This window comes from Mustela lutreola, chromosome 12, assembly GCF_030435805.1.
Source record: "Mustela lutreola isolate mMusLut2 chromosome 12, mMusLut2.pri, whole genome shotgun sequence".
Taxonomy (NCBI): Eukaryota; Metazoa; Chordata; class Mammalia; order Carnivora; family Mustelidae; genus Mustela; species Mustela lutreola.
In genome coordinates, this window is record NC_081301.1 from 30,189,662 (window position 1) to 30,217,343 (window position 27,682).

At 42.5% G+C, this 27,682-nt stretch overlaps 1 protein-coding gene across 1 annotated transcript in view; it reads right to left on the reverse strand.

Moving 5' to 3' along the window:
• Window positions 1-25,516, reverse strand: part of PLPPR1 (phospholipid phosphatase related 1) — a 263,868-nt gene extending 238,352 nt beyond the window's left edge. Inside the window, exon 1 of the mRNA XM_059142738.1 lies at window positions 25,151-25,516. The gene's annotated coding sequence lies outside the window, so the exon portion shown is untranslated. The remainder of the gene's footprint in view (window positions 1-25,150) is intronic.
• Between the last annotated feature and the right edge of the window lie 2,166 nt (window positions 25,517-27,682).

Consider the following 27,682-nt stretch of genomic DNA (forward strand, 5'->3'; position numbering starts at 1 on the left):
AATGGGGAAACATGGAATTACATGGGAGACATGTAGGAGGTAAAGTGATAGAAGCCCAGGTGACTGACTGAAATATATGTGAGGAAGAGGGAGGTAGCCAGAGGAGACCTGGGTTTCTGCCTCAAGTGACTGGATTATGGTGGTATCATTAACTGAAATGGAAAGTGTAAGAGAAGCAGGTGTGTGGGAGAAAATAAATCCTTTCATGTCTCCTGGCTTAGGTACTATCTGACATCCAAGTTGAGATGCTATTAGCTTCTTTAACATGTGAATCTGGTCTCTTCTGAGTGGAAACATCAAAAAAGAATTAATATAAAGTTTCTATTTTGTTCTATTTCTATTTTGCCCTTTTACTTTCACCTGACTGATCAAAGACTCTAAGTGCTAATATCTTTTTAACACCGACTTAGAAGTGTTTGTGAGATAATGAAATACAGGCAACTGTTGGGTGAGTAAATTGGTACAGTCTTCCTGGAGGGCAGTTTAGCAGAATGAGTCTCAGTTAAAAGTGCCTCCCCTCAGTGGTAGATTAAAAAAAGAAGAAGAAAAAAAAAAGCCACAGTGGTTTGCAGCTCCTCCCATCAAAAAGTTGAGACTGCTTTTCTACCCCTGGAATCTGAGCTTGGCTACAGAACTTGTTTGGTCAATGGGACATTAGAAAACATGACTAAAAAGGACTGCAGAGTATTTGCCCATTGGGGTTTGCCCTCCTTTATTGCTGGGAAACCTTACACCATCCTGTGAACAAGCCCAGCCTAGCTTCCTACAGGGAGAAAGTGTAGAAAGAAGCCACAATCACCCTGTCATCTCAGCCACCTCAGCTGCACCAACTGAGGCCTTGAACACCCTAGATTATGGTTTCTGAAACTTGCCAGTATTGACATCTGGGATGAAACCATTCTTTACTGTGGAAGGTTATCTTGTGCATTGCAAGATGTCTAGCAGGAGCTCTAGCCTCCACCCATTAGATGCCAATAGCTCTGTCTCTCCTACATTGTGTTAGCCGAAAATGTCTCCAGACATTGCCACATGTGCCCTGGGACTGGGAGACAAAATCACCACCATTTGAGAACCACTAGTCTAGCCCATACTCATCATCATATTCAAGGTATAGTGTTTATAAGAATAGCAAACACCATTAATTATATGCTTATTATGTCATATATACTATGATAAATATTTTATGTGGGTTATGTCATTTAATCCTTACTGTAAGCCTGTGAAGCAGATGTTATTAATATCTCTATGTTATAGATTAGGCAACTTGTTTTTTAAAATAAGTCTCTTATTAGAAGCATCACTTTTTAACATACATATGCATAGATATGTACATATATATGATTATTTGTTTTTTTTAACACAAAAAAGTATTTTATGATGCTATCATTTAGGACAAAGTACTCTGTGGTCATGAGAGTGCCAACTTTGGCCCTTTCAGCATTGAGGACGAAGTTGATCATCTGTGAACCAGGAAGTGTCTTCACCATACACTAAATCTGTTGGGGTCTTGATCTTGGATTTCTAGCCTCCCAAACTAGGAAAGACAGATCCGAAGAGACTGAAAACCAAACTAAGAGAGGACTTCCCTCAGATATTGGCTACAAATTACAAATGAGATGAAGGATTCAGAAGGCAATTTTTGCTTGGATTACCGTAAGTAATGGATTTTTAATAAAGTCAGAAATACAAATGAAGAGTAAAAGAAAGAAGAAGAAGAAGAAAGTCTTATCATTATAATGTGGTCAGGAAATGAAAAATATAGGCAGCCATATAATTTCAATTTTAAAGCTACAAGGAGAATAATTATTTCTATTCATTAATTACATGACACAATATTATGTAGCATGATATAAAAACCCAATCCACTTACTTAATGTTTATTTACTCTTTTGTTTTGGCAATGTATTATTTAACTAACACATTGTACTCTGCTTATTATATAAGACAATATTTACCCCCAACCTGTTATTTTCATGGAGATACAAACGTCAGTCCCTTCGGCAGACTGATTCTACGGAGAAACATCTAAACAGACAGGAGGGAGGGAGGAAGGGCAGGATGGAAGGAAGAAGGTAGGAGGGAAAAACAGATTAAGTTTTGATTTGTTTTTAGAAGAAAACAAATAGGAAAAAAACTTCACTAAGAAGAGTAGAGAAGACCTAAGAAAGTAGAAATGTAAAAAGCAGAAAGGAATACGACACTAAAGATTTCTCTTTCCTTACCTACCATTTTTATTTTCATGATTTGCATTCTACACTATAACCTATGGTTGTGATTTGTACATTTCACTTTTTTTTTTGTCAGTATTGATTGGCTTATGTAGCACTGTAGATCTTATCTCCCTTATAAAGAGGCACTTCTGCAATTTTGGACACACACACTTTAAAAGAAGTATCGTAAGCTATGATCCCCAAAGATAGCGCTGAATAGTAACAGAACTTAAGAGTGTCAGATACGGGGTTATGATCACTTATAGATATGCCATATTATTTTAAATGTATGTAAATTTCTTATTTACTTCTGGCATTTGATATTTGTTTCTGCTATACCATTTAGCCATTTTATTGACAATCTATAATTTTACAAAGGTAAATTACATCTAATAAAACACAGCATTTGGGATGAGTTTAATTCATTGTGTATTTTCTTAAGTTATAACTGTAAAGTTTTAGAAACAATTTTTGTTATAATTTTGACGAAAGAGTTTGGTCTTCTTAAATTTTATTTCTGTATAGATACCGAGTAAATAATTCGCTTGGGAATTCAAAACTGATTAATGTATTTAGAAGATACAATTTCCAAATCTATGTTATTACTGAGGTTTTTTTCACTAAAATGCAATAGCTACTTTCACTCAATAAAAATAAAATGGCATTTGCATTTAAAAAAAAACAAAAACGAGTGTAACTTTGGAGCCAATCCATAGGGTTGAAATTCTATTCTATCACTAAGCATTTGTATGGACTTGGAAGTCATTTGGCCTCTCTGCTTTATTTTCTCAATTGTAAATTGCTACTATAATATTTAAATGAAGTAATATAGTAATATATGCAACTTAGAATAGTTACCAGGCACATGGTAAGCCATACACACACACACACACACATTACTATTATTAATTTTCTTTTTCCATTTCCCAAAGAATAACAGACATCCCTCCAGGTAAGTAAACATTAAGTCACATTTTTCAAAATGGCACAATATAACAATTTATTTAGTATTCCATAATTTATTCAGTGCCCTACTGATAAACTATTCAGATATTTTTCCATATTTTATGACTAAATGCTGCATTAGTAGAGATATATATCTATATCCATATCAGTATCTATCTATATATATATCCTTAAAAACTCATGGATATCTCATTTCCTCAGGATATCTTCCCCCAACATCAGAGTACTGAGTGAAAAGGTATGTGCATTTTCAGTTTTGAAAATATTTGCCAATTAAGTGCTAAAACTGTTGTAATAATTCACACAACCATTAGCAGTGTATAAAGTGTCTATTTCACATATACATACATATACACATACCTGTCACCACTGAATAAAAACAATATTTACAAATTTTTTTAATAATCTAATGGTAGCAAAATGGTATTTAGAGTCTTTATTTGCTTTTCTCTGAATATTAATAAATTTGATGTAATTAATGGACATTTGCATTTTACCTTTTATGAGTTTCTTGTTTGTACATTTGCTCATTTTACTATTGTCTATTTCTTATCATTTTGTGGTGCTCTTTGATAGTATGTTCATTAACCTATTACAAGCCATATGTACTGCTAATATTTTCCCCTACCTTTCAAGTTCTCGTCTGTGTATCAGTGAATAGCCACTCTTTAGCCAATGGCTCTGAAACAGAATTTTTCCTGGCCTCTGAGGATTTGTGGCTATTGAAGCATGAGCATTCAATGCAGATGCATTAGGAGATGCGCATGTTTCCTATTATAAAATCAATGCTTCTAAGAATCTCCTTGAAGTGAGACAGCATCACATCAATCTTCATACTTTACCTTAAGAAAAATAAACCTCTTCCTGAAAAGGAATGTCTGGTTCATTTACTAACTCACTGGGAGCCCCATTTCTCTGGGACGGTCTTGCATCCCCAAACACTGTGTTCTTCTCTCCTACTTTACAGGAATATATGAGACTTGGTACCAAGATTACACTAAGGGCTCTAGGATCTCTGTGGTTTTTAATCAGTTCATGGAAGGCCTGGTGCATCTTACCTCGAACACTCAGTAGATCAAGGATCACGCTGTCTCATGTCTGTGTCTTTTGTCTTCCCAATGAAATAGTGAGCTTAGTTGTGATTTTTTGCATTGCTTTTCAGGAGCCCTGATGTTTTCTAGGACACAGAACAAGGCTATTTGGAATTTCTCCCTGTAAGTAATGATCTATTTATGGACCTGTTTCTCTGACACAGTTCTCTTGACATAGTTCTTAAGACACAGAGAAAAAAGGAATGAAGTAGGGCCAAACAGTTCCTGAGCATGGCAGATTGGATAAAGAAGCAGATGATTCACTCAGTCAGTCAACTGACAAATATTAATTGAGCCTCTTCTATGGAACAGGCTGGGTGCCCACCTACCAATATGGTACAATTTGAGGAAAATGACAAGACTTACTTCACTAAGCTAAAACACCTCCACCAGCAATAAAGATTCACTTCCTAAAATTCTTAGTAAGATCTTAGACAAAATCAGCAGCCTCAGAAAAAGAAACACATGACCATAATCAAACGGGCCAACAAGTAAAAGAAATGAAAGGGCTGCTCAAAGATGGGATACTACTCAAAATAAACTACAGTCACAGGTGTATTTGGAGGAAGAAATAACCTATACCATGACCATGATAAACATATAGTTTTAATTTACAAACAAAGAGCATCAGATGGTGAGGAAATCACATGGTTCAGACCTGAGGATGGATTCACACCAGTTACAATCTACACTGGGGGTTAGAAATGAAAGGGACGAGAAACTGAAGTGACACCACTGTAGGAGTGCCGGGGAGACCTCTGGACTAATCAAGGAAAGGAATGGTGTGTTCCTGACGCAAATGACAGAACTGACACCACAGTGAGGAAGATCAGGAATAAAAGACAAATATTCACCTACTGGCTAAAACAGAACTTGACTGACCCGGTGCTCAGGCACAGACCTAACATTGTTTTGTGATATCATTTCTCAGAGCGGATGAGGTCATTAGGTAGACTAGGCTGTAACTTATTCTCAGCGATAGTAATGCAGAATGAGGGAAACATCCTTAAAACAGGAATGTGCGAGCTCATGATAGCCAAGGAGTATTTTAAGAACTCCGGGGAATAAAGGAACAGAACTCCCTAATCTAAAATTCTAGAAAGGGTTAAAAGTGCTTGGTGTCATGTGGGAGGAGTCTCAAGGGTAAAAGTATAACTGGGGAAAGGTATCAACAACTCCGCTGGGGAAGGAAAGTTAAGTTATCTAGAAAGACCAGTGTGACTACACGAGGTTGGATTTCAGTAAGCTTCGCTATAAACACTATATACTAATAGGGACATAAAAAGAAGGTAAAGATGTTAAAACACATGCAAGATTTGAGAGGATGGTAACACAAAGAATAAATGAAAGGAATTAATGGTTGAGGAAAAGTTAAACGATGAAACGGGGGCACTGACATTGGTAAAGAATAAGAGACGCGATGAATCAGGGTAGATGCTGGAAAAGAAAAACGTGGAACATGGTAATTCTCCTGCTGCCCTGGGAGGAAGTCTGGACTTTAGAGTTGTCTGAGGAAGGGGATGGGAGTCATTCATTAGGGATCAGCAACAAAGGCTTTCTACAATGGTCAAGAGCATAGATCAAAAGACATGCAAGGACTCCTATCAAAGGACCATCCATCTTTTTCAAAGAAATGGAACAAATAATTCTAAAATTTATATGGAACCAGAAAAGACCTCGAATAGCCAAAGGGATATTGAAAAAGAAAGCCAACGTTGGTGGCATCACAATTCCGGACTTCAAGCTCTATTACAAAACTGTCATCATCAAGGCAGCATGGTACTGGCACAAAAACAGACACATAGATCAATGGAACAGAATAGAGAGCCCAGAAATAGACCCTCAACTCTATGGTCAACTAATCTTCGACAAAGCAGGAAAGAATGTCCAATGGAAAAAAGACAGCCTCTTCAATAAATGGTGCTGGGAAAATTGGACAGCCACATGCAGAAAAATGAAATTGGACCATTTCCTTACACCACACACAAAAATAGACTCAAAGTGGATGAAGGACCTCAATGTGCGAAAGGAATCCATCAAAATCCTTGAGGAGAACACAGGCAGCAACCTCTTCGACCTCAGCCGCAGCAACATCTTCCTAGGAACAACGCCAAAGGCAAGGGAAGCAAGGGCAAAAATGAACTATTGGGATTTCATCAAGATCAAAAGCTTTTGCACAGCAAAGGAAACAGTTAACAAAATCAAAAGACAACTGACAGAATGGGAGAAGATATTTGCAAACGACATATCAGATATAGGACTAGTGTCCAGAATCTATAAAGAACTTAGCAAACTCAACACCCAAAGAACAAATAATCCAATCAAGAAATGGGCAGAGGACATGAACAGACATTTCTGCAAAGAAGACATCCAGATGGCCAACAGACACATGAAAAAGTGCTCCATATCACTCGGCATCAGGGAAATACAAATCAAAACCACAACGAGATATCACCTCACACCAGTCAGAATGGCTAAAATCAACAAGTCAGGAAATGACAGATGCTGGCGAGGATGCGGAGAAAGGGGAACCCTCCTACACTGTTGGTGGGAATGCAAGCTGGTGCAGCCACTCTGGAAAACAGCATGGAGGTTCCTCAAAATGTTGAAAATAGAACTGCCCTATGACCCAGCAATTGCACTATTGGGTATTTACCCTAAAGATACAAACGTAGTGATCCAAAGGGGCACGTGCACCCGAATGTTTATAGCAGCAATGTCCACAATAGCCAAACTATGGAAAGAACCTAGATGTCCATCAACAGATGAATGGATCAAGAAGATGTGGTATATATACACAATGGAATACTATGCAGCCATCAAAAGAAATGAAATCTTGCCATTTGCGACAACATGGATGGAACTAGAGCGTATCATGCTTAGCGAAATAAGTCAAGCAGAGAAAGACAACTATCATATGATCTCCCTGATATGAGGAAGTGGTGAGGCAACATGGGGGCTTAAGTGGGTAGGAGAAGAATAAATGAAACAAGATGGGATTGGGAGGGAAACAAACCATAAGTGACTCTTAATCTCACAAAACAAACTGAGGGTTGCTGGGGGGAGGGGGTTTGGGAGAAGGGGGTGGGATTATGGACATTGGGGAGGGAATGTGCTTTGGTGAGTGCTGTGAAGTGTGTAAACCTGGTGATTCACAGACCTGTACCCCTGGGGATAAAAATTTATGTTTATAAAAAATAAAAAATTTAAAAAAAAAAGAAAAAAAAACATGCAAGGGAAAGGGAGCTCAGAGAAAAGGGCAGGAAACCAGGAAAAGGTCACAAAAGCAACTATCTTTGGTAAAGTCCCCATGGAACAACTGAGAAAGTGAAGTTTGTGTTTAGCAGCCCCTCGGTGTAAGGCACTTATAGACACAAACACTCTTAAGAATATATACACTGGGGGCGCCTGGGTGGCTCAGTGGGTTAAGCTTCTGACTTCCGCTCAGGTCATGATCTCAGGGTCCTGGGATCGCATTGGGCTCTCTGCTCAGCAGGGAGCCTGCCTCCCCCTGTCTCTCTGCCTGCCTCTCTGCCTACTTGTGATCCCTATCTGTCAAATAAATAAATAAAACCTTTAAAAAAAAAAAAAAAGGAATGTATACACTGGACTTTGTAGGAGAAAACCAGTGTTTGTTAGTTAATATGATTCTAAATTTTATTTTTAGCGTGTCTGTATCTGAAGGTTTTGCTGATATTTTGTCCAACAGTAAGGAAAGGAGAAGGCATTGGGAAGCTCTAACCCAGAACATTTTTGGCTCACACTCTCCTTATCCATTGCCCAACTAAGTTGCCCCACTGGGCATCTAGCATGAAGTTGGCATCAGAATCCCATTCATTCATGACTCTTTGGGTTCACTTACTTATCCACTGCTCTTCGTTTATTCACCTATTCAACAAACATTTACCACATAACTCAGATTTCTAATAATCAAAGGAATGTGTCCAGTTTCAACTTTAGCTTGTCATTAAAACTTCAATCTACATGCCTACTCATGCAGCTGACTCTTCCTGATGATTTTCATCACAAGAGTTTTGTTTTCTCCAGCTCTACAGAGGTTAAGGACATGAGACCCTTGTTACTGCAGTTGATGCTTTCAGTCCCCACAGCCCTATCTGGTAAGCTTCTGCTTTTAGTTTAGGTTCATCTGAAATAGTTGCCTCCTTCTGGAGTCACCCTCCCTCTCTCTGTCCTCTCCATTTTCTTCTTCTGTAAGCAACACCCCCCCCCTACAGTTTTTTTTAAAAGATTTTATTTATTTATTTGACAGAGAGAGACACACACAGTGAGAAAGAGAGAGCGAGAGAGAGAGGGAGAGAGAGTGCACAAGCAGGGGGAGTGGGAGAGGGAGAAGCAGACTCTCCACTGAACAGGGAGCCTGATGTGGGGCTTGATCCCAGGATCCTGGGATTATGACTCGAGCCGAAGGCAGACGCTTAACAACTGAGCCACCCAGGCACCCCCTACCTACACGTTTTAAAACAAGGATGATTATCTTCCCAACCCCTCTGACACACATCATATTAAAATGGGAACACAGTAAGCAAAAAATTTAATAGCTTTAGGTAAGAAGTTTTGGGCAAAACAAAAGTTTTGGGTAAAGTGGTCCCCTGTATAAATGCCAAACATAAACTCTGTTTACCACAGAACACTTCCAAGTTATATTAAAGAGAAACACATCTGATCCTAGGGTGATTTATATCCTCAGCCAACACATATACTTCCCTCTGATTCATACTACATGATTTGGTTTCAAATGCCAAATGAACAGTGAAAGTGTGAGCCTTGCATTTCTGGAAGAGTTACCTCCTCTCCATTCTCTATAAAATGATGGTGCTGAATTAGTAATATTATATGAATAAATGAACACTTCTGTAGAATTGTTCAGTTTACCCTCTCATTCATCATTTTCAAAACAATTCTTTATGAGTTACCCTTGTCTTCGTTTTATAAATGAAGCAATGAAATCTAGAGAGGTTGAGAAAAGGCTCAACCTCAGTTGTATCAAGGCTCAAACTCAGATCTTTTGATGGAAATCTCTTACTTTTCCCTACACAGCACCACTTCCAAGTGATCTTTATGTTCTCTTTCAGGGGCTGGGATGGGTATGGGCTGCAAAGTTGTCAGGGGGGAAGGGATGGGAGTCATACATTAAGGATTAGCAGCAAGAGTTGTCTAAAATGGGCAGGAGTGGGCGCCTGGGTGGCTCAGTTGGTTAAGCAGCCAACTTTTGGTTTGGGCTCAAGTTGTGATTTTGGGTCCTGGGACCAGTCCCTGCTGGCTGGGCTCCGTGCTCAGTGTGGAGACTGCTGGGGGTTCTTTCTCTCTTCCTCTCCCTCTGCCCTTCCCCCAAGCACATGCTCATGTGTGCACCTGTGCTCGCTCTAACACACACACATACACATACACACACACACACACACACACACACACACACAATCTTAAAATAAAATAAAATAAAATAAAATGGGTAAAAGCATAGACAAAGACAAATGCAAGGAATAGGTAGCTCTGTAGAAAAGGGTTTGAAGGGTGCCTAGGTGGCTCAGTTGGTTAAACGTCTGCCTTTGGCTCAAGTCACGATCCTGGAGTCCCAGGATTGAGTCCTGAATCAGGCTCCCTGCCCAGTGGGGAGCCTGACCCTCCCCACTCTTGTGCTCATTCTCAAAAAAAATAAATAAAATCTTTTTAAAAAGTTCATTAACTCTTTTAAAAAAGGAAAGGAAAGGAAAGAGAGAAAAGAAAAGGGGTTGAAGACTGGGAAAATATCAGAGGAGAAATTATACTGCTTCTCCCTCTGACCCTCCCTCCTCTTGTGCTCTCTCTCAAAAAAATAAAATATATATTTTTTAAAAAGTTCCTTAAGCGGTACCTGGGTGGCTCAGTGGGTTAAGGCCTCTGCCTTCGGCTCAGGTTATGATCCCAGGGTTCTGGGATCGAGCCCCATGTCAGGCTCTCTGCTTGGCAGGGAGCCTTCTTCCCTTCCTCTCTCTCTGCCTGCCTCTCTTGCCTACTTGTGATCTCTGTCTGTCAAATGAATAAATAAAATCTTTAAAAAAGAAAAATGTTTCTTAACTCTTTAAGAAAAGAAAAGAAAAGGGGTTGAAGACTGGGGAAAATACCAGAGGAGAAATTATACTGGGTGAAGCTCATACAGAAAAATTGTTTAGGTGAACAATGTGTTTTATCTCCTATAATAATGGAACAATTATTCTTTTTAATTCACAATTTAATAATATTTAAATCATCTTCATTTGTAAAGTATCATCCAGGGAATTAGAATTCAATAAAATTTCCTTTTTTTTTTAAGATTTTATTTATTTATCAGAGAGAGAGAGGGGGAGAGAGCGAGCACAGGCAGACAGAATGGCAGGCAGAGGCAGAGGGAGAAGCAGGCTCCCCGCCGAGCAAGGAGCCGGATGTGGGACTCGATCCCAGGACGCTGGGATCATGACCTGAGCCGAAGGCAGAGGCCTTAACCCACTGAGCCACCCAAGTACCGCTTAAGGAACTTTTTAAAAAATATATATTTTATTTTTTTGAGAGAGAGCACAAGAGGAGGGAGGGTCAGAGGGAGAAGCAGTATAATTTCTCCTCTGATATTTTCCCAGTCTTCAACCCCTTTTCTTTTCTCTCTTTCCTTTCCTTTCCTTTTTTAAAAGTGTTAATGAACTTTTTAAAAAGATTTTATTTATTTTTTTTGAGAATGAGCACAAGAGTGGGGAGGGTCAGAGGGAGAAGCAGGCTCCCCACTGGGCAGGGAGCCTGATTCAGGACTCAATCCTGGGACTCCAGGATCGTGACTTGAGCCAAAGGCAGACGTTTAACCAACTGAGCCACCTAGGCACCCTTCAAACCCTTTTCTACAGAGCTACCTATTCCTTGCATTTGTCTTTGTCTATGCTTTTACCCATTTTATTTTATTTTATTTTATTTTAAGATTGTGTGTGTGTGTGTGTGTGTGTGTGTGTGTGTATTAGAGCGAGCACAGGTGCACACATGAGCATGTGCTTGGGGGAAGGGCAGAGGGAGAGGAAGAGAGAAAGAACCCCCAGCAGTCTCCACACTGAGCACGGAGCCCAGCCAGCAGGGACTGGTCCCAGGACCCAAAATCACAACTTGAGCCCAAACCAAAAGTTGGCTGCTTAACCAACTGAGCCACCCAGGCGTCCCTAAAATTTCCTTTTGATCCAAAATATAATCTCTTAAGTTACAGCCATTTCCTAAACTCAAATCAAGAAATGAATCAAAATCACTTTTGAAGACAAAGAAAAGTCCTCAAGCTTCTTCCTGTGGTTCTGCATTTTCAGAAACAGGTTTACTTGGATGTTGAATCTACCTTCAAGGCAACTTAGCATTATTTTTAGGAAACAGGTCGGGAGGAGGGGCGGGAATCTAGCACCTGGGAGGGGAAAATGAGAGAAACTGTAGGTGGGTAGATATTTCTCTTTGCTACTAAAAAGCCGGAAAAAATCTTGACAATAAGTATCCTTGGGATGGTCCCCACAGGCTTTCTGGAGAAACAAGAGAAAAAAGAAACCCTTGTTCCACGAATTGTCCCCTAACAACAAATGATCTTGAATTTGAGGAAAAGGAAGAAGAACAAAGGTTTATAGCAAAACTGAGATCTGGGAGGAAGAGAGGAGAAGGGCCCCTCTTGGGGATCACCCTCTGGTGAAAGATTATAGGACATTGTATCTGCCAGATGCCTTATTGGAAAAGGTATTTATGAACTGATAGATTCTGATTTATTCTCTAGTGATTTCATCCTTCCAGTAACACTAGGCAATCAATTCACCAGTTCTGAATGTTTAGATTTCTTTCAGCTCTTTTCCTATAAATTCTATTCTCTTCATGTATAAAGATTTAGCTTAGTTTTTCATCACTTGCCAGACTGGCTTTTCCTGATGACTCTTAGGAAGGCTGACTAAGAACAACTATACCATATTCTCTTTTTAACATAGCTAACCTCCAAAATTTTTACATTTCCCTTCGATGAGTTTTGGTAAGTTTCTTCTGTGTAGCTGATGTTTAAGAGAGTGGAACCTTTTGCTCAAAGCAAAAGAACCATAAAAAAAAAAAAATCTAATAACTAGGGGCACCTGGCTCAGGTCATGATCTCAGGATCTTGGGATCGAGTCCCGTGTTGGGCTCCACACTCAGCGGGAGTCCCTTGAGGCTTCTCGCTCTCCTTTCCCTCTGCCCTTCCCCTTCACAGCCCCCATGTCCTGAGGGCCTCCCACATCACATACTCTATGTCTCAAATAAATAAGTAAATCTTTAGAAAAAAAAACTAATAACTGTTCTCCAAGGAAATTCATAGAGATCAAGACTCAGGTTCAAGTGTTCAGGCAAGGCTGCCACGCCTTGTACAGCTCCTCCAGGAGAAACTCAGGGACAATTGTGGGGCAATCCAGCCCTTCACAGAGCTGCCTCCAGTTGCTGTGTCCCTGATCACAAAAAAGCAACAAACCACACGGAACACCTGTCAACACTGCACCCCAAGCCAAACCTAGAAACCAGGTATAACCTCATATTTAAAGATCCCATGATAGCTAGATTTCCTGTACAAATATACATTTCTTTAATTGTGGGTGACATACAAAGATAAGATGGTATGCATGCTAAGTGTTTTTAGTTTTCCAAAGTTATTAATCTGTGAGTTAATTAATGTGTGATTAATCTGCTAATTAATCTGTGATTAATTAATGAGTTATTATTCTGTGCCCTATTAGCTCATTTTATTGGAGCACTATATAAAGGAGTCTTTTTATAAAATAAAATTTTATTTCTTTGGGCACCATTTAATTTTACCTTCTTCATGCAAGTTGCACCCCTAAATCTGGTCATCTGACCCCATGAGGCTAGAGAGAGGATAATTTGGCTCAATCAGGAAGAATATTTTAATGTTTCAAGTTGTACACAGTAAAATGGATTCTTATGCAAAAATAAGTTTGCTGGCATGTGCACCACCCACCAGCACCCCATGTGACAGCCGCTTAACTGAGACCTTCTGGCTCATTTCGAGCAATCCTCTGTGACCATGTCCTATCTTGGGCCTCATTCCCAGTCTGCATTCCCAGATCTGCTGAGCAGAACTCTGGAGCTATCTCACATTTTTAGATGTTGTCTCATCTTCAGTCTTTTAGATTAAGTGATTTCTACTGGTTTCCTACAATTATTTTTACATTTTAACTCATTTATTCAATAAATTTCAATTAAAGTTACAAAATGTAACAGGCACTCTTCTAGGTCTTAGGGATGTAAAAAGGGACAAGACATATAGAGTCTGTCATCTTTTTTACATTTTAGTAGGAGGAGACAGGTCACAAATAGATAATAAACATATATATGGAAAGTAAGGTGGTAGTCAATATTAATGAAGAAATGTAAAGCAGAGTAAAGAGCTTAAGATGGGGCATCTGGGTGGCTCAGTCTGACTCTTGATTTTGGCTCAGGTCATGAGATGGAGCCCACATCAGGTTCTGTGCTGGGCACGGAGCCCTCTTAAGATTCTTTCTCTGTCTCCCTCTTTCTCTGCCCCTCTCCCCTCCCCCTGTTCCCACTCTCTCTGGAAAAGAAAGGAAGGGAGGGAGGGAAAGAGGGAGGAAGGAAGAAGAGAAAAGAAAAGAGTAGAGAAAAGATGAATGGGCTGGGTGAGTGACCAGAGAAGAGCTCTCTGTCTGATGAAGACATGATGTATACAGTGGTAAGAGCATGAAAGATGTAGCATTTTGCAAAGCAGGACTCCTAGACTGTGCTGACAGCAAGTGGGAAGTCCTGAGGTAAAAGAATGTTTGCATTTTTGATGCACATCAAGGTAACATTCTCTGCCCCAGCTCTCTGGATCCTGGCCAATGACAGCTCAGATCCAATAAGCCTCAATGTTGGGTACATCCATTATGACCACCCACAAGAAGAAATGCTGGAAAGGAGAAGCTGGATAGCTTCTCGTTACCTGGAGCAAAAGGGGAGACCTGAGCACTGAATGAGTGACTGGGATTCTATATATATATATATATATATATATATATATATATATATATATATATATATCTGGATAACCTACCAGAAAACTAAGGAAAATTGGAGCTATGGTACGTATTTCACCAGGAGTGTTTCATAAGGTTGTCTTCATATTTGAGAAAGGCATACATTTTCATCAATTCCCAAGCAAGTCCATCCAAGTAGAAAGAAGCAAAGGATGAGGGCTGAGATTTACTCTTAAAGCAGAGCTTTGATGTACTGAAAAAAACCCTCTATTTTCCCACCCCGGCCAAGCTTCTGAATTCCATGGCTCATGCATTAGGACTAGCTGATGGTGATATTCTGACATAGACCTGACAAAGTTTGGGGGTTACCAAAGTTAACGATGCATATTTTCAGCTTCCTGCTTTAAGTCTTAATTTCAAAAAAAAAAAACCCAAAAAACAAAAAACAAACAAAAAGTGTTAAAGTTTTATGGAAGAAAATGTGACAACTGGGCATTTAAAAGCTTGACATTTAAGTTGTTCTGAGGGCTGCTCATCATATATGTGTAATAAATAGTGAGTAATAGTAGCTACAATGCCCTTAGTCCTTATTATGTTCTAAACTCTCTATTAATGGCAAGTAATTTATTTATTCCTTACAAAACCTCTTCCAAGGAAGGAAGATACTTTTATTATCTCCGTCTCCCAGATGAGAGAGCTGAGTCTTCAAACAGCAAAGGGCCCGGCCTGACATTGCAATGCCAGTGAAAGGCAGAGCTGGGGCTAGAACCCAGCTCCATCTGTCTCCACAGCCCAAGCCATTAGCCCACCACAGGATCTCGCCTGCATAGCAGTGAAAGATAATTAGAGCATTTAGGAATCAGAGCATTGCTTATGCTCTCACCACGAAGAAAAAAATCATCAGTTAATATAAAAAAAGAGCTCCTGCCTTGATTGAAGTTGGCAGGTAAAATTCAGTTATTTTGGTACTCATTTCTTAAGGTTCAAGATGGCTAGAAGTGAAACTAAAAAATGAATCGCTGCCAGTCTGTTTACAGAAAAACACCCTCCCTGGGTAAGGAAGGCACCCTCTCATCTCAACGTTAGGGTCAGGCTATTGCTTAACTTCAGAGTCTTAGTAAAGTGGGACAGTATCAGGCCAGGGAGGAGAAGGTAGACCTTGGGGAGTGGTTAGAAAGGCAGGGAGGGGAGTAAGGATGGGGAGACAGTCTCAGCAGCAGCTTGTGGTGGGAATATTTACATAAAGCATGAGTCTCAATTTGCTAGGGATTCGTTGCTCGAACCAGTGTTTGTGAAGTGAGTACCCTTGATTCCTCTTCCAGATGTGAGGGCTGTTTGGTGGTGCCCTCCGAGGCTGTAGCCTTGTCTTCCCAGGTTGGAAGCAGCGTTGCCTTCCGAAGCTGGAAACCAGCCTGTCATCCCAGCGTCTCCAATCACTGGGGGACCCTGGAGAAGTCAGTTAACCTCAATGGAGCCTTTTCTCATCTAAAAGAAATAAGACAATTGACTAGACTCTCCCTTCCAGCAATTGTGTGAGTCAAGGAGAATTTACAGCTGTTGCCATTCATTAAGTTCGAATTAAGTCACCTAATTATTTTATCTCTTGTTAGATAGAAGGTAAGCTCCTGGAAAACACATGGTGGTAGGTGGTCCCTGGAAGAAGCTCAGAAAATATGTGCTCATTGACCATATCTACAAAATATACATGGGGACAAATGGCCAAAGAACCCTAGCATATGTCAGCGGAGCCCTATTTTAGGATAGAAAGCAGCTCTCACCCTTCTCATACAACAGTAATATTTACCAGACGCTTATTACCCTAAAAATCGCTTTCATTTGAAATTGTAACTCAAAGTAAATGGTAAGATAGTATGTAAAGTATAATCTCACCATGAAAAAGAAAAAAAGAACAACATATGTAAATGTTAATGAACCAAAAAGGTCGGAGGCTCATACACGAAGCAATTGACAGTGGTTTTCTGCGGAAGAGTTTGGAGCAGAAACAGGACTGACTTTTACTTTCTACTCCCCGTACTTCATTACATGCATTTTCTATCACACTGTGGTACCTATACCATTGTTGAGGGGTTTGATGGCTAAAATACTCTAATTGTTCCAAACTAGTCTGGCCAGGAATTGCTTGTCTGACATGTTACCTGTCAGCCTATATATAAAAAAACGAAACCCCAAAGATTTTCTCAAACCTAAAGATACTGCCTTGCTTTTTACACTGCAGGGGGAAGAGGGAACCACACAGAGATAATGTTTTCTCCAGTTAATACAAGTGTGAATGAAATGGTCTTACTTTTTTTTTTTTTCTTTCAGTTTCTGTGACCCCCAGGAGAGAAGGCTGTGGGCTGGTTATTAGAGCATTTGAGTGTGTGGGTTTGCCTGGAAGCAACAGCTCGCAGAGGCTGAAGATGGGACTAATGATAAAGCCTGCTCAGCTGCTAGAGCTCTGGGCTCAACAGCATTGCTCTCGACCAGATTTTATTTCTTGTTAATTAGATCTGATTTCACTTGATTATGGATTTCATTGAATTTAAAAGGTTGGGAGTGGGGGGTCACTTCTCCCTGCTATTCATCAGAAACATCCATAAAAAGAGCACCCGGAAACCCTTGACCATCAGCCGTGCAAATCCATTACCCCTCATTGTGATGGATTTGCTCCAGTAATTATGATCACCTTTTCTTCAGTCTGTGTCTGTGAGCATTTCTAGAACACTTGATGCCATAATGCCCAAAGAAAAAGCCCTTTCTGACATAATGGAGGTAAGATAAAATATGTGCTTTCACGTCATGGAAAAATTTATGACATTCACACAAAGAGGGGTATTTATTTCCTATGTGTATGCATCTCTGCTTTCTGCTGTTATTGATGAATGGGAAAAGATAAATGAAGCAAAGAAGGTGGGAATAATGGCAGGGAGGGGGGCTGACTGCTGACTTTCCATCTAGTGGACTCAGACAAGCTGCTGACACCCTGTACCTAGGGCTCTGAGGGCATCAGAAGGTGATGGGGTGATCTGTCACCCCTATCCTTTGAGAGTCAGAAGGATGAAGGGGGATGAGCACAGGCCTTGAACTCAGACCGAGGTGGGAATCCAGCTCTAGCTTTGAAAGCTTGGGAGAGCTAACTGACCTTTGTTCAGCTGTCGAATGAGATATTAATGTCTGTTCCCACATGCTGGAGAAATCAAGGAAATAATATGCAAGCCTCTTCTACACTCCATAATAATGCTGTGTGTAGTAGATGCGCCCTCAAAATTCCCTCCCTTTTACTCTTCTTCTCATCTCTATTAACAGTCCTTTTCCTTCCTTTCCTAATTTTTTGGTAGAAATAGCCAAGGTTTCTTGGTTTGTTTGTTTTAAATTTCTGGCCACAAATCTTCAAAACAGGCCAGCAGTAATACAAGTCCAAACCAGCCAAGTTGGTGGGTAGAATAATTTTCTCTTTTTTCCATCTTAGGTCTTCAAAAAACTCAAATATACAGACATAAAAATTTACAGATGAAGATGATCTTTACACTGTCCTTAGACCTGAGATAGATAGATTATAGGTAGACAGAGCTTTGATTCAACTTCGTTTTTTTTCTTTTGGCCTTGCTTTATACTGTGAATGTAATGATAACTAATTAGCAGAGCAGCCAGGTAATGAAATATTTATTAACAGCTCCCACCACTATGTTGAATGGTGTTTCCTTTGATATTTCTAATTTGGGTCTATGTCATACGTAGTGTAACAGCATTCTTACACTAGTGTTGGGAGGCTATGAAATATTCTCCCTCTTACTTTGCAGAAGGGCACAGCTGGAACCAGAGTGAGGCCAATGGGGCACTTGCATTGGAGGCAAATTGAGAAAGGAGCCCAAAAAAATTCAGCAATCAAGATAAACAATATTTTAATGTAAATTTTTTTAAAAAATCAAAATTATTGCCAAAAATCCATGATGAACAAAATGTCAACATTTTAAACAAAGAGGGGAATTAACCATGTGTTTGCATAACCCTTCCTCCTTCAGCTCACCCTGATCCAGGCCTTGGGTAGACCCTACATCTGAAATCAGTAACTGGCATCTGGTCCCAGTCCTCACATTACTTGGTTACATGCTCTCAGATGAGTCACTGAACCTTTCTGGTTCTCAGTCTCCACATCTTGCTTCAGTTAGAAGTCTTATTAGAAATCTTCCAGCCACCCTGTGCACTTGCAAAGTCTATGATTTTCTACAATGTGAAGCTGCATTATTAGAACATCAGTGATGACTCAAAAAGGACAAGATTCATTCACTGCGCCAACCATTCAACACACGGCGTTTACTGAGAAGTTACTATGTGACAACTGTTCTGTGAGGTGTTGAAAATGCAAAGTTAAGGACTACAGAAACACACAGAAAGAAAAGCCAACCCTAGTTAAAAGGTCAGGACAACCTTCCCTAGGAAGACACTTTGGCCTAAAGGACTAAAGGAGTCAGGGAAGGCAAGAATGGAGTTCCACAAATGGAGAACAGCATGACCAAAGACCCAGAGGCAACAAAATTCTCAGTTGGGAACCTCAGTAAGTGTAGTATGGGCGGTACTTAGTATAAGTGGGGTAGATGAAACAAACAAGCAAAACCAGTCTTTGATTACAGAACAGTAACGAAAGTATTTGGAGAGTATAAGGCAAAGAGCACTGGGTCATGGTCAGACCTGGGTTCCACTCACTACTCTGTTGCCAATTAGCTAGATGGTAGGGCTTCCATTTCCACTGGAATGTGATTTTAGAACATACCATACACTTAGCCAAAAAGATGGAAGGCTCTTACTTCCCAAGAAGTATTGCAAATCTCACATCTGAGATACTGAGAGTTTATGTCCTTCAGTAGCGGAGATGTGCTATAATTAATACACGTAGTCACTTCCCTGCAAACAATTTGCTCAACAGCTAAGTAGCTGCTCTGTGACACCTATGAGCCTGGAGAATGCCAGGACCAGCCTCAGGCAAACAAACTTGCACCTTCCCCAGAAAGGCACGAGAAGGAGGCAACAAGGCAAATGTGTTAAGCAGACACACCCAGGACTTAGCCACGCCACTTAGGCGTATGATGGTGGTGCCGCTCTGCCCCTGCCATATTTGTGTGCTGATTTAATTCCTACAGTTGGGAAGACAGGATTAGAGCCAGCTTTTTATAACCAACCAAATTAATTTTTTTAAATGAACACCAAAGCACACAATCACGGGGGTCCTGAGCATAACGTCAGAACTTTCTGTCTGGGACTTCACTGTTGTCACACAGAATACCTACCATATAGTGAGCACTTACTCTGTGCTGAGCTTTCCAAATATTAACCAGTTGTCACAGGACTAGCTGATGGGAGAAGATGGTTATCACCTTATTACAGCCAAGAGTAATTTGAAGCTGAGAAAAGTAACCCGTGTGCCCTAAGTTGCACAGCTGAGTGGTGGAGCCAAAATTCAAATACAGTCTGTCTCACTCCAGAGTCTATGCTCTTGGCCACCATACTGTCTGAACAAGGTTCATCATCCAGTATGCCCAAGTGACACCCTTAGAGTACGGCACTCAGAGGCTCCTTGAGTTTCCAGAACACTCAAGGATCTGGCTGTAGCAAGCACAATAGTTATTTAGTTATGGGAAAGAGGAACACACTCCACATCTTTTCTCAAATCCACCCTCTTAAGCTCTTGCAAAGAGGTGTCCATCCGCCTCTGTCTCCTCTCTCTTGCTCTCATTTCCCACACCTTTTGTTCCCCTTAGACACGTGTTCTCTCCACCAGCTCCCCCTTGATAAAAACTGTTGGGAGTTTCACTGTACCTTCTTCTCCCTATGGCCCCATAACTCTTCCCCCACCAGACTTCATAAATGACTGATGGGTTCGCCTTGCCTGGATTTTCTTACCTCCCATTCCCCACTCAACCCCTGGAAATACGGCTTCTGAGCAAACTGCTGTACAAACACTGCTTTCCTAATGGTCACAGTGAACCCCTTTTCACTGTCTTTTTTCAGTGCCCTATTTTCAATCTTTTCAACTTCTCTGTATTTAAAATCAACCTGGTAATCTACACACTTGACAAGAAGAGACAGTTGACAGGATTATTAAAAATTGAGATCTGATTCTGCCACTTACTGTCTTGCTAACTTGAGACAAGCTATTGGAACTTTCTTTGATACATGTTGCTCTCCCGCATCCCTAAATTTTGCTAAATGCTGAGATTTAGTTTTTTGCTCTGTGAACTCCTGCTCTCTCCATCTCCCCTTAATAAGAGCAATAGTTGCCATTTACTGTGAAACCACTCCACCCTGGGATCTGTACTATGCGCTTTCCAAAATGAGTCAGTTGTCACCTCAGAATCAATGTCCACAACATGGTGTTGAGCCTTTCACTTTCTGAGCTAACTTTCCTCCCCGCTGCTCTGCTGCCATCCATCCAAAAATCAAACCCAAAATGCTATCTTTGACACTTGGTCTCTTTCATCTTCTGTAGTCAACCTGAAAGAAATTCTCATGTTTCTTATCTGTTCTGACATCTCCTATGGGATTTTAAGACTGGAACTCAAGATGGGAACTGCTTGGAAGTTTTCAGATTGGAACTGATTGGGTTTGGTTCAGTAAGGAACCCAGTTCCCAGGACTGCGTGGTTGGAACATGGGTTGTCTGGCCCTCATTCCAGGATGCCAAGATGCCATGAGCTCTTCAAATGAGACGCTGTGGCTTACAAACTCCCTACCTCCAGACTCTCTTGAAAGTTTGAGCAAAGCACATGAAATCAGGATATTCTGACGAGGGGGAAAGAAAGAGGAATTCACATTTATTGCCAGCCTGCTATGAATCAGGAACCGTGCGAAGTGCTGTTGCTTCCAAAATGGGCTGATGATAATTTTTAAATATAAAAAGTGTGATGCCACAATGATGCTTCTTATTGGCACTTCATAGGAAAGCTCTTCATAGAGGTAGTTCCCCCTGGATCATTTCATCACTGACCTCCCAAGGGTGATCACCCTGGAGAAATGAAGTCATGATTTAGCTCCTACTATTCTAACGGAGAGATCGTCACCTCGTGACTGGATTTCCCAATCACAGATTTAGTCTTTGATTCAACAAATATCTATTGAGTTCCTGCTCTGTACCAAGACCATGATGAAGGCTGGAGATTCAGCTTCAAAATACAGGAAGTAGAACCACACAAGTGAATGCTGAGGAAGAAGGAGGTAGGATGGGGGCACAGGCAGGAGGCCCTTCTTAGATGAGCAGGCTTTCCTTTTTCCCCTCGTTTCCCAGACACATCTCTTCCTCTCCATGCTACTGCCACCATCCTCATCATTCCACACCTACATTTCCACAATAAGCTCCCTGCCTTCCTTCTCCCCACCTCCAATCCATCGTCCACACTGGGGTCGCAGTCATCTTTCTCGAATGCAAATCTGATCATGTCTCAAACTTTCTTTCAAACTCTTTCCAAGCCTTCTGGATAAAACTGAAGCTCTTTTGCTTGGGATATTTCCATTCACACTTGACCTCTGCCATGATAGTTGGTTATTCCATGGGGCTAAGAACCTACTTTTCTCACTGTAGCCACACAAAACTGCTTCCAGTTCTTATGCAGTTGTTTTTTTGTTTTGTTTTGTTTTTGTTTTGTTTTGTTTTGTTTTTTGGCTGGAAAGCCCTCCTCTTCTCCTTGTCCTTCAAGACTCCTCTCACCTCAACCTCCCTAAGAAAGCTTCTTGATCTTCTCACCCTCCTTGAGGTGGATGCCCTCCCTTCATGCTTTTACAGCATCCTGGGCATATCTCTATGCAAATGCAAACTCCACAATATTAGTTGTCAATTAATATTACCCAGCTGCTGTTCACCTCTATATCTACACTCCAGCACCCTGTGTTCTAGCCACACGGGATGGCTTACCCTACCTCATTGGGCACTTTCACACATTTCCTCTGCTTGAACTGTCCTTTCTATCCTTCCCTACCTGGTAAAAGACTATTCATTTTTCAAGAGTATCTCAAAGCCCCAGGGGAAGAAAAACACACAAACCATGTTTGTACTACTGACCTTTGATTTAACCTATAATTATAACAGTTAAACAGACTGCACCATAGTTAGGTAAATACCCATTTCCCCCACCTTGAAAGCCACTTCCTTGTGGGTTTTTTGTTGTTGTTGTTCTCCCCCAGCCTCCAACACATAACAAGTGCTGATGTGTGTTTTCTGAATGTTGAGAAAAGCCAAGAAAGACGTTGGAGTATATAGAATACATGTTATAAACTCACTGTGCAGTACAGAGCTATCCTACTCTCTAATTATTTCCTGTGTGTTAATCTTGTATCTACAACTAGATCATAAAATCTTTGAGGCCCAGGGCGCCTGGGTGGCTCAGTGGGTTAATCTGCTCCCTTCGGCTCAGGTCATGATCTCAGGGTCCTGGAATTGAGTCCCGCATCGGGCTCTCTGCTCAGCAGGGAGCCTGCTTCCTTCTCTCTCTCTCTGCCTGCCTCTCAGTGTACTTGTAATTTCTCTCTGTCAAATAAATAAATAAAATCTTTAAAAAAAAAATCTTTGAGGCCCAGAACTATGTTACCTATTTTTATATGACTTTCATGCTAACTGTGGGATAAATACTTGTAAATAGACTCTGAACATAATGCAAATGTAGGAAGAGGAAATATGTCATAAAGAGAGAAAACGGAGTTCTACTAAAAAGCAAAAAACTAAAATAAAATAAAATTTAATCTTTCCTTGTTAAGTTTTGCAAAACAAATGAGAATTTCACCATGAAATAAAAAGGACAAACGCTGATAATTATATTTAAGCCCCCTCATACCAATAACAACTTGAAAATATATGTGGAAAGGTCTTCACTAGTTTTTTTAAAAAAGAAAAAAACCTTTCAGATTTCTATCTTACTAGATGCTTTTAAAAAGAATAAAAACTGTATTATGGAGTGTACTATATTGTACATCCAAAACTAATATTATGCTGTGTGTTAACTAACTGGAATTTGAATAAAAACTTTTAAAAATCATATAAATGAAGCTGTTTTAATAATACGCATTCCTTTCCCAGTCCTCCTCCCCTTCTTTTTTTTTTTTTTTTTCTTTCTCAAAAACTTTTTCACCTTTGGCTATGTTGACTTGGGAGTCAAAGTCTCCTTTATCTGTGACCTTTCTCAATTAGCTTCACGTATATTATGCTCTTTCCCGCCTCAAAGAGGTTACAAAATGTTAAAAATTAAAATTAAAAAAGGTCCCCAGAGCAGCAAAGAGAGGTTCTCTACCTATCATCTTAAAATGAAGGAAACGCTCTGACAACCCATAGCCACAAGTTCTGGATCTGAGCTTCTAGTGTTTTCTTCCGTCAGCATCAGCTTGGTTTCCAGGTTCCCCACACTCCCCTCTTCCAAGGTCCTGAGATGCAGAAAAGCCAAAGATATACCTGTCTGCACATCCCAGAGAACAAAACGGTCAAGATGGAGAAACTTTGGCACATGGCACTCTCTAGAGTTAAAGAACTAATTTGTAACTGTATTAAAGACTTGAACAATCAAGTCTTTTCTACCCCAGATGTGACATTCCAGAAATCTCCATATTAGAGTCCCATCCACGAATAAAAGCCACCACCCACAGAAGTAGAAGGGGTATATGAATTCAGTGAAACCTGCAGGGTACTTTGCCTCACACTGAACCTCCTTCTGCCTAATCAGCTTCTAGTCACTCCTATCCTAAATGGCCACTGTCTGTGCCCTTTGTCCCAGTCCTGGACTCCTCAAACGTTGACTCAGTCTCTGCTGTTTCAAAGAGCCATTAGATTCGAGGCGATTCCCAGGTGCCGGGAGGCGCTCCGCACTCTGAGGCCCCGCCCCAATGGGGCTGGCATTTTAGGAAATCCTTTCCTGGGGACCTCTTCCCTGGGACCTAGGAGATATTCAGAACGGTGCCTGCCCACCACCTAGATACCTAGATGCAAAGAGTCCCTCCCGCGAAAGAGGTTAAAAGGGAAAACAATATCCCCACAAAGAAAAATAACCCAGAATCCTCCACATATTCCACCTGTGTGTGTCATAAAACCCCAGGGCAAAAATAAAGCCCCAGCTTCTCCCAGCTGCAGCCGCCGCCACAGCAGCCCCAACCCAGCTCCCAGTGCTGCCGCCTTGGTGTGCGGGAAGACAGCACCTTCTCGGGGGAGGAGAGATGCCGGCGCCCAACGTTTCCAGGAGGTGATTATGGGAAGCCTTTCAGTAACTCATCATTCATCCCCGCACTGACCCGAGCCTCACCCCGACGCCTCAGGCACTAGCGCTGAATGAGAAAGCCAAAAGCTGCCCTTCCAATTCTCCAGGTGACACCCCCCAGACACACACAGACACACACACACACACACACACACACACACACACTACGACGGGCCTAGGGTGTGCAGTTGGGGCGGGATGACAGGTGCCCACGCCTGAGGGGAAATCAAAGGCGACGCTTTCAGCCCGGGTGAGAATCCCAAACCCCTGCCCGGGCGGGAGGACTTGGCACCAGCTACCTGCAGGGCGCCCCCGCCCGCACGCCGGCTCCCGTCGCAGCCCCGAATGCAGCCAGGAGGGTGGAACCGGACGGAGGGAGCCTCCACGCCCCCTTTGTCTCCACGTTTCCCAAATGACAGGGGAGGAAAGTTTACGAGCAGGGAGGGTGTAGCTTTCTGCTGGGTCCATCTGACACCTCGCAGGAGGCGACCCTCCCTGGGATCGCCCTCTCCCCCTGCATCGCCCGGGCGCCGCCTTCATCTGCACCTGGAAACCCGCAAGCTGGGTTTGGGCCACCTGCTCCGCCGCGTCCGGCCGGGAGCCTGCCCACCCCTCCAGCTGCCCGGGTGTCCCGGAGCCGCCCGCGGTTGCGGGAGCCCCACTCACCTCTGGTGGCGGAGCGTCCTCCCGCGCGCCCTACTGGGTCGTCGGGCTGCCGGGGGCGAGGTGCATTCACGCGGCGGCCGGAGACACGCTCCCCAGGCTCTGCTGCATTCCGCCTGCGTGGGAGAGCGAGCCGGCGAGCGCGCGGCGCGGGCGTGTACGAGAGTGTGTTTGTGCGAGTGTGTGTATATGTGAGTGCGGGTGTGTGTGAGTGTGTGTGCGCGCGCGCGCGTGGGGCGGGTGCGGGGGGAGGCGCGGGATCACAGATCCCTGTCGGCGCACATCCCGCGCTCTGGCTGCTCCTCCGCCTCCTCTTCGCGCTGCCGCTAGCACAGGGTCCAGGTTTCAGGATCTCCTGTTTGTTTAATGAAAGGAAGGAGCAAAAGGCTAGCGGGGAGGGGGGAGCGGGGGGGGGGGGGAGGCGGGGAGAGCGCCAGGCTGCGCATGCTCAGAGAGGGACACCGAGCGCTCACTCCGGAGCGCTGGCAGAGGGAGGAGGGCGAGCTGCGGGTTGAGGCTGGCAAGACTGCGCCCACCCAGTAGCAAGGGGTTCGGCCGGGTTCCCGGAAGGCAGCAGGGAGACCCACCCGCAAAGGTGCGTCCTGCGCGGGGACTCCCTGCGCCTGCGGTGCGGGAAGCGGGTGATGGGATCCCGACCCATGCTAGGAGACCGCTTCAGCTGCGAGTCTGGGTAACGCCGAGTTCTCCTCTGGGTGTATTTGTAGCGCTTGCGCCGGGATTCCTGGCCGCGATCTCTTGCCTCTGTGCTGCGGGGGACCGTGGTGGTCTCCCCCGGTCCGGAAGGAATCACAGGCAGCAGGTCGTACTTAAACTGAAATGAGTTTCCTGGTCTGTGCCTCTTTCTTCCCCTCTCAACTTCCACTCTGTGAAGAGCTGAAAAAGGCAACTGTCTATTTGAGTCCCAAAACAGGTTTGATGGGGCGAGGGCGGGGAAGGTACACAGAACCCCTCTTTCAAAGAACAAAGCAGGAGTAGAAGGAAGAGGAGTCTCCTAGGGCTCCATATTCAGCCTCTTTTGATGACAAGGTTAGATGGGGGAGACATTTGCCCTATTCAAGAAGGCCAAAAGAACAATAGATCCATTGTCCCCCTTGCCTACAGTGCCAAAGCAGTTCTTCCTGAGTGGGGATCCTGGCTGCTTGGTAGAGTGGAAGAACTGTCAAGACGAAGAGAGTCCAGTGGGAGAACCTGAGCCCGCATTGGCGATGACACAGTAACCTGAGGCCGCGGGAGAGGCTAGCTGAGAGGCTTCACCAGTGGAGTGGAAACTCTTTGGTGAGATTGTTCTAAGAGCAAAACAAGCCAGTGGTTAGGACCCATTGAAGAGCTTCTATCTGCAACCTCCTTTCTGTTTCACCCTGTTTCCCCCTCCATTTCCTCTCCAACAGAAGAAAAGACATCCCAAGCCGGGAACTCCTTGTAAATATATTATTATGTTCTGTTTATTCGTTTTTGGTCCCTCCAGAGAAGGACTGCCTTTTGATCATCCCAGCTCTGGAGAGACAGAAGACAGTCTACTCTGTGCACATCTTTTCCAAGCTTTCATTAAAGATCACCTCTGAGCATTTCTATGCAGTGCAAGCGAGCAGATGCCTACTTGCTGAACTCTGACCCCTATCCCATTCATCTTCCCCATAATAATGCCAAGTGACACTAGAACAGCAGGACAATTAGACCTAACCCTAGAGCACACCCGGAGGAGAGAAAACAGCATGTCAAGATACCACCAACAAAAGCAAAGTTTAGGAGAAAAGACAGGAAGGAAGGAAGGAAGGGTGGGAACTTTAAAGAGAAAGTTCTTTAAAAGCAAAAGTGCACTGCTAGTGGCTGGTTCATTCTCTCAGTAGCTCTTTCAGGGGAATAGAACTGCAGCATCTCTTTGCTAAAGTGTGTCTGAGTCTCTATCCACCAGGGAGGGGGAGGAGATCAGGTTCTCCCAAGAAGCAGCAAAGTCTTTATAATGCACCACTCACAATATTTGGGGCCCCTTCCTTCTATGCCTCTTTTCTCAGGTCTTCCCCTTAGCACCAGGCTTCTTGGAAGACATCTAAGATAGATGATTCCCCCAGAGCAATGAATAGCATTCACTTGAATTCCAGGATGTTAGCACTGGCAGGGCCCTGAGGCAGGAAAGCCATTCTCCCTGCCCTGGCACTGTACACATAAGCACCAGGTGAGTGAGGGCTCTGAATCCAGTAAGTAGGTAGGACCTGGAGCCTACAGGCAGGGCTGGGGTAGTTGCAGGTCTCAATGTGGCAGTTCTATCAATAGGGATGGTTCTGAGACAATATTTTCTACAATGATAAGTGTCCAGGACTGCCTGGCCAAGAAACACACACTGTTTTGTCTGAGGCTGGCCTTGGATAAGGAGGCAAGGGATACTACTCCCTTTGCTGCTCAGGGATACCCTGTTCACAATCTCAAAGCTCCAACAAGGTCAAGGGTGAAGGAGACTTTACAAATTTGGATTGCAAATAAAATGGAATCCTTTTATGGGGCAGCTAGGAGAGGCTC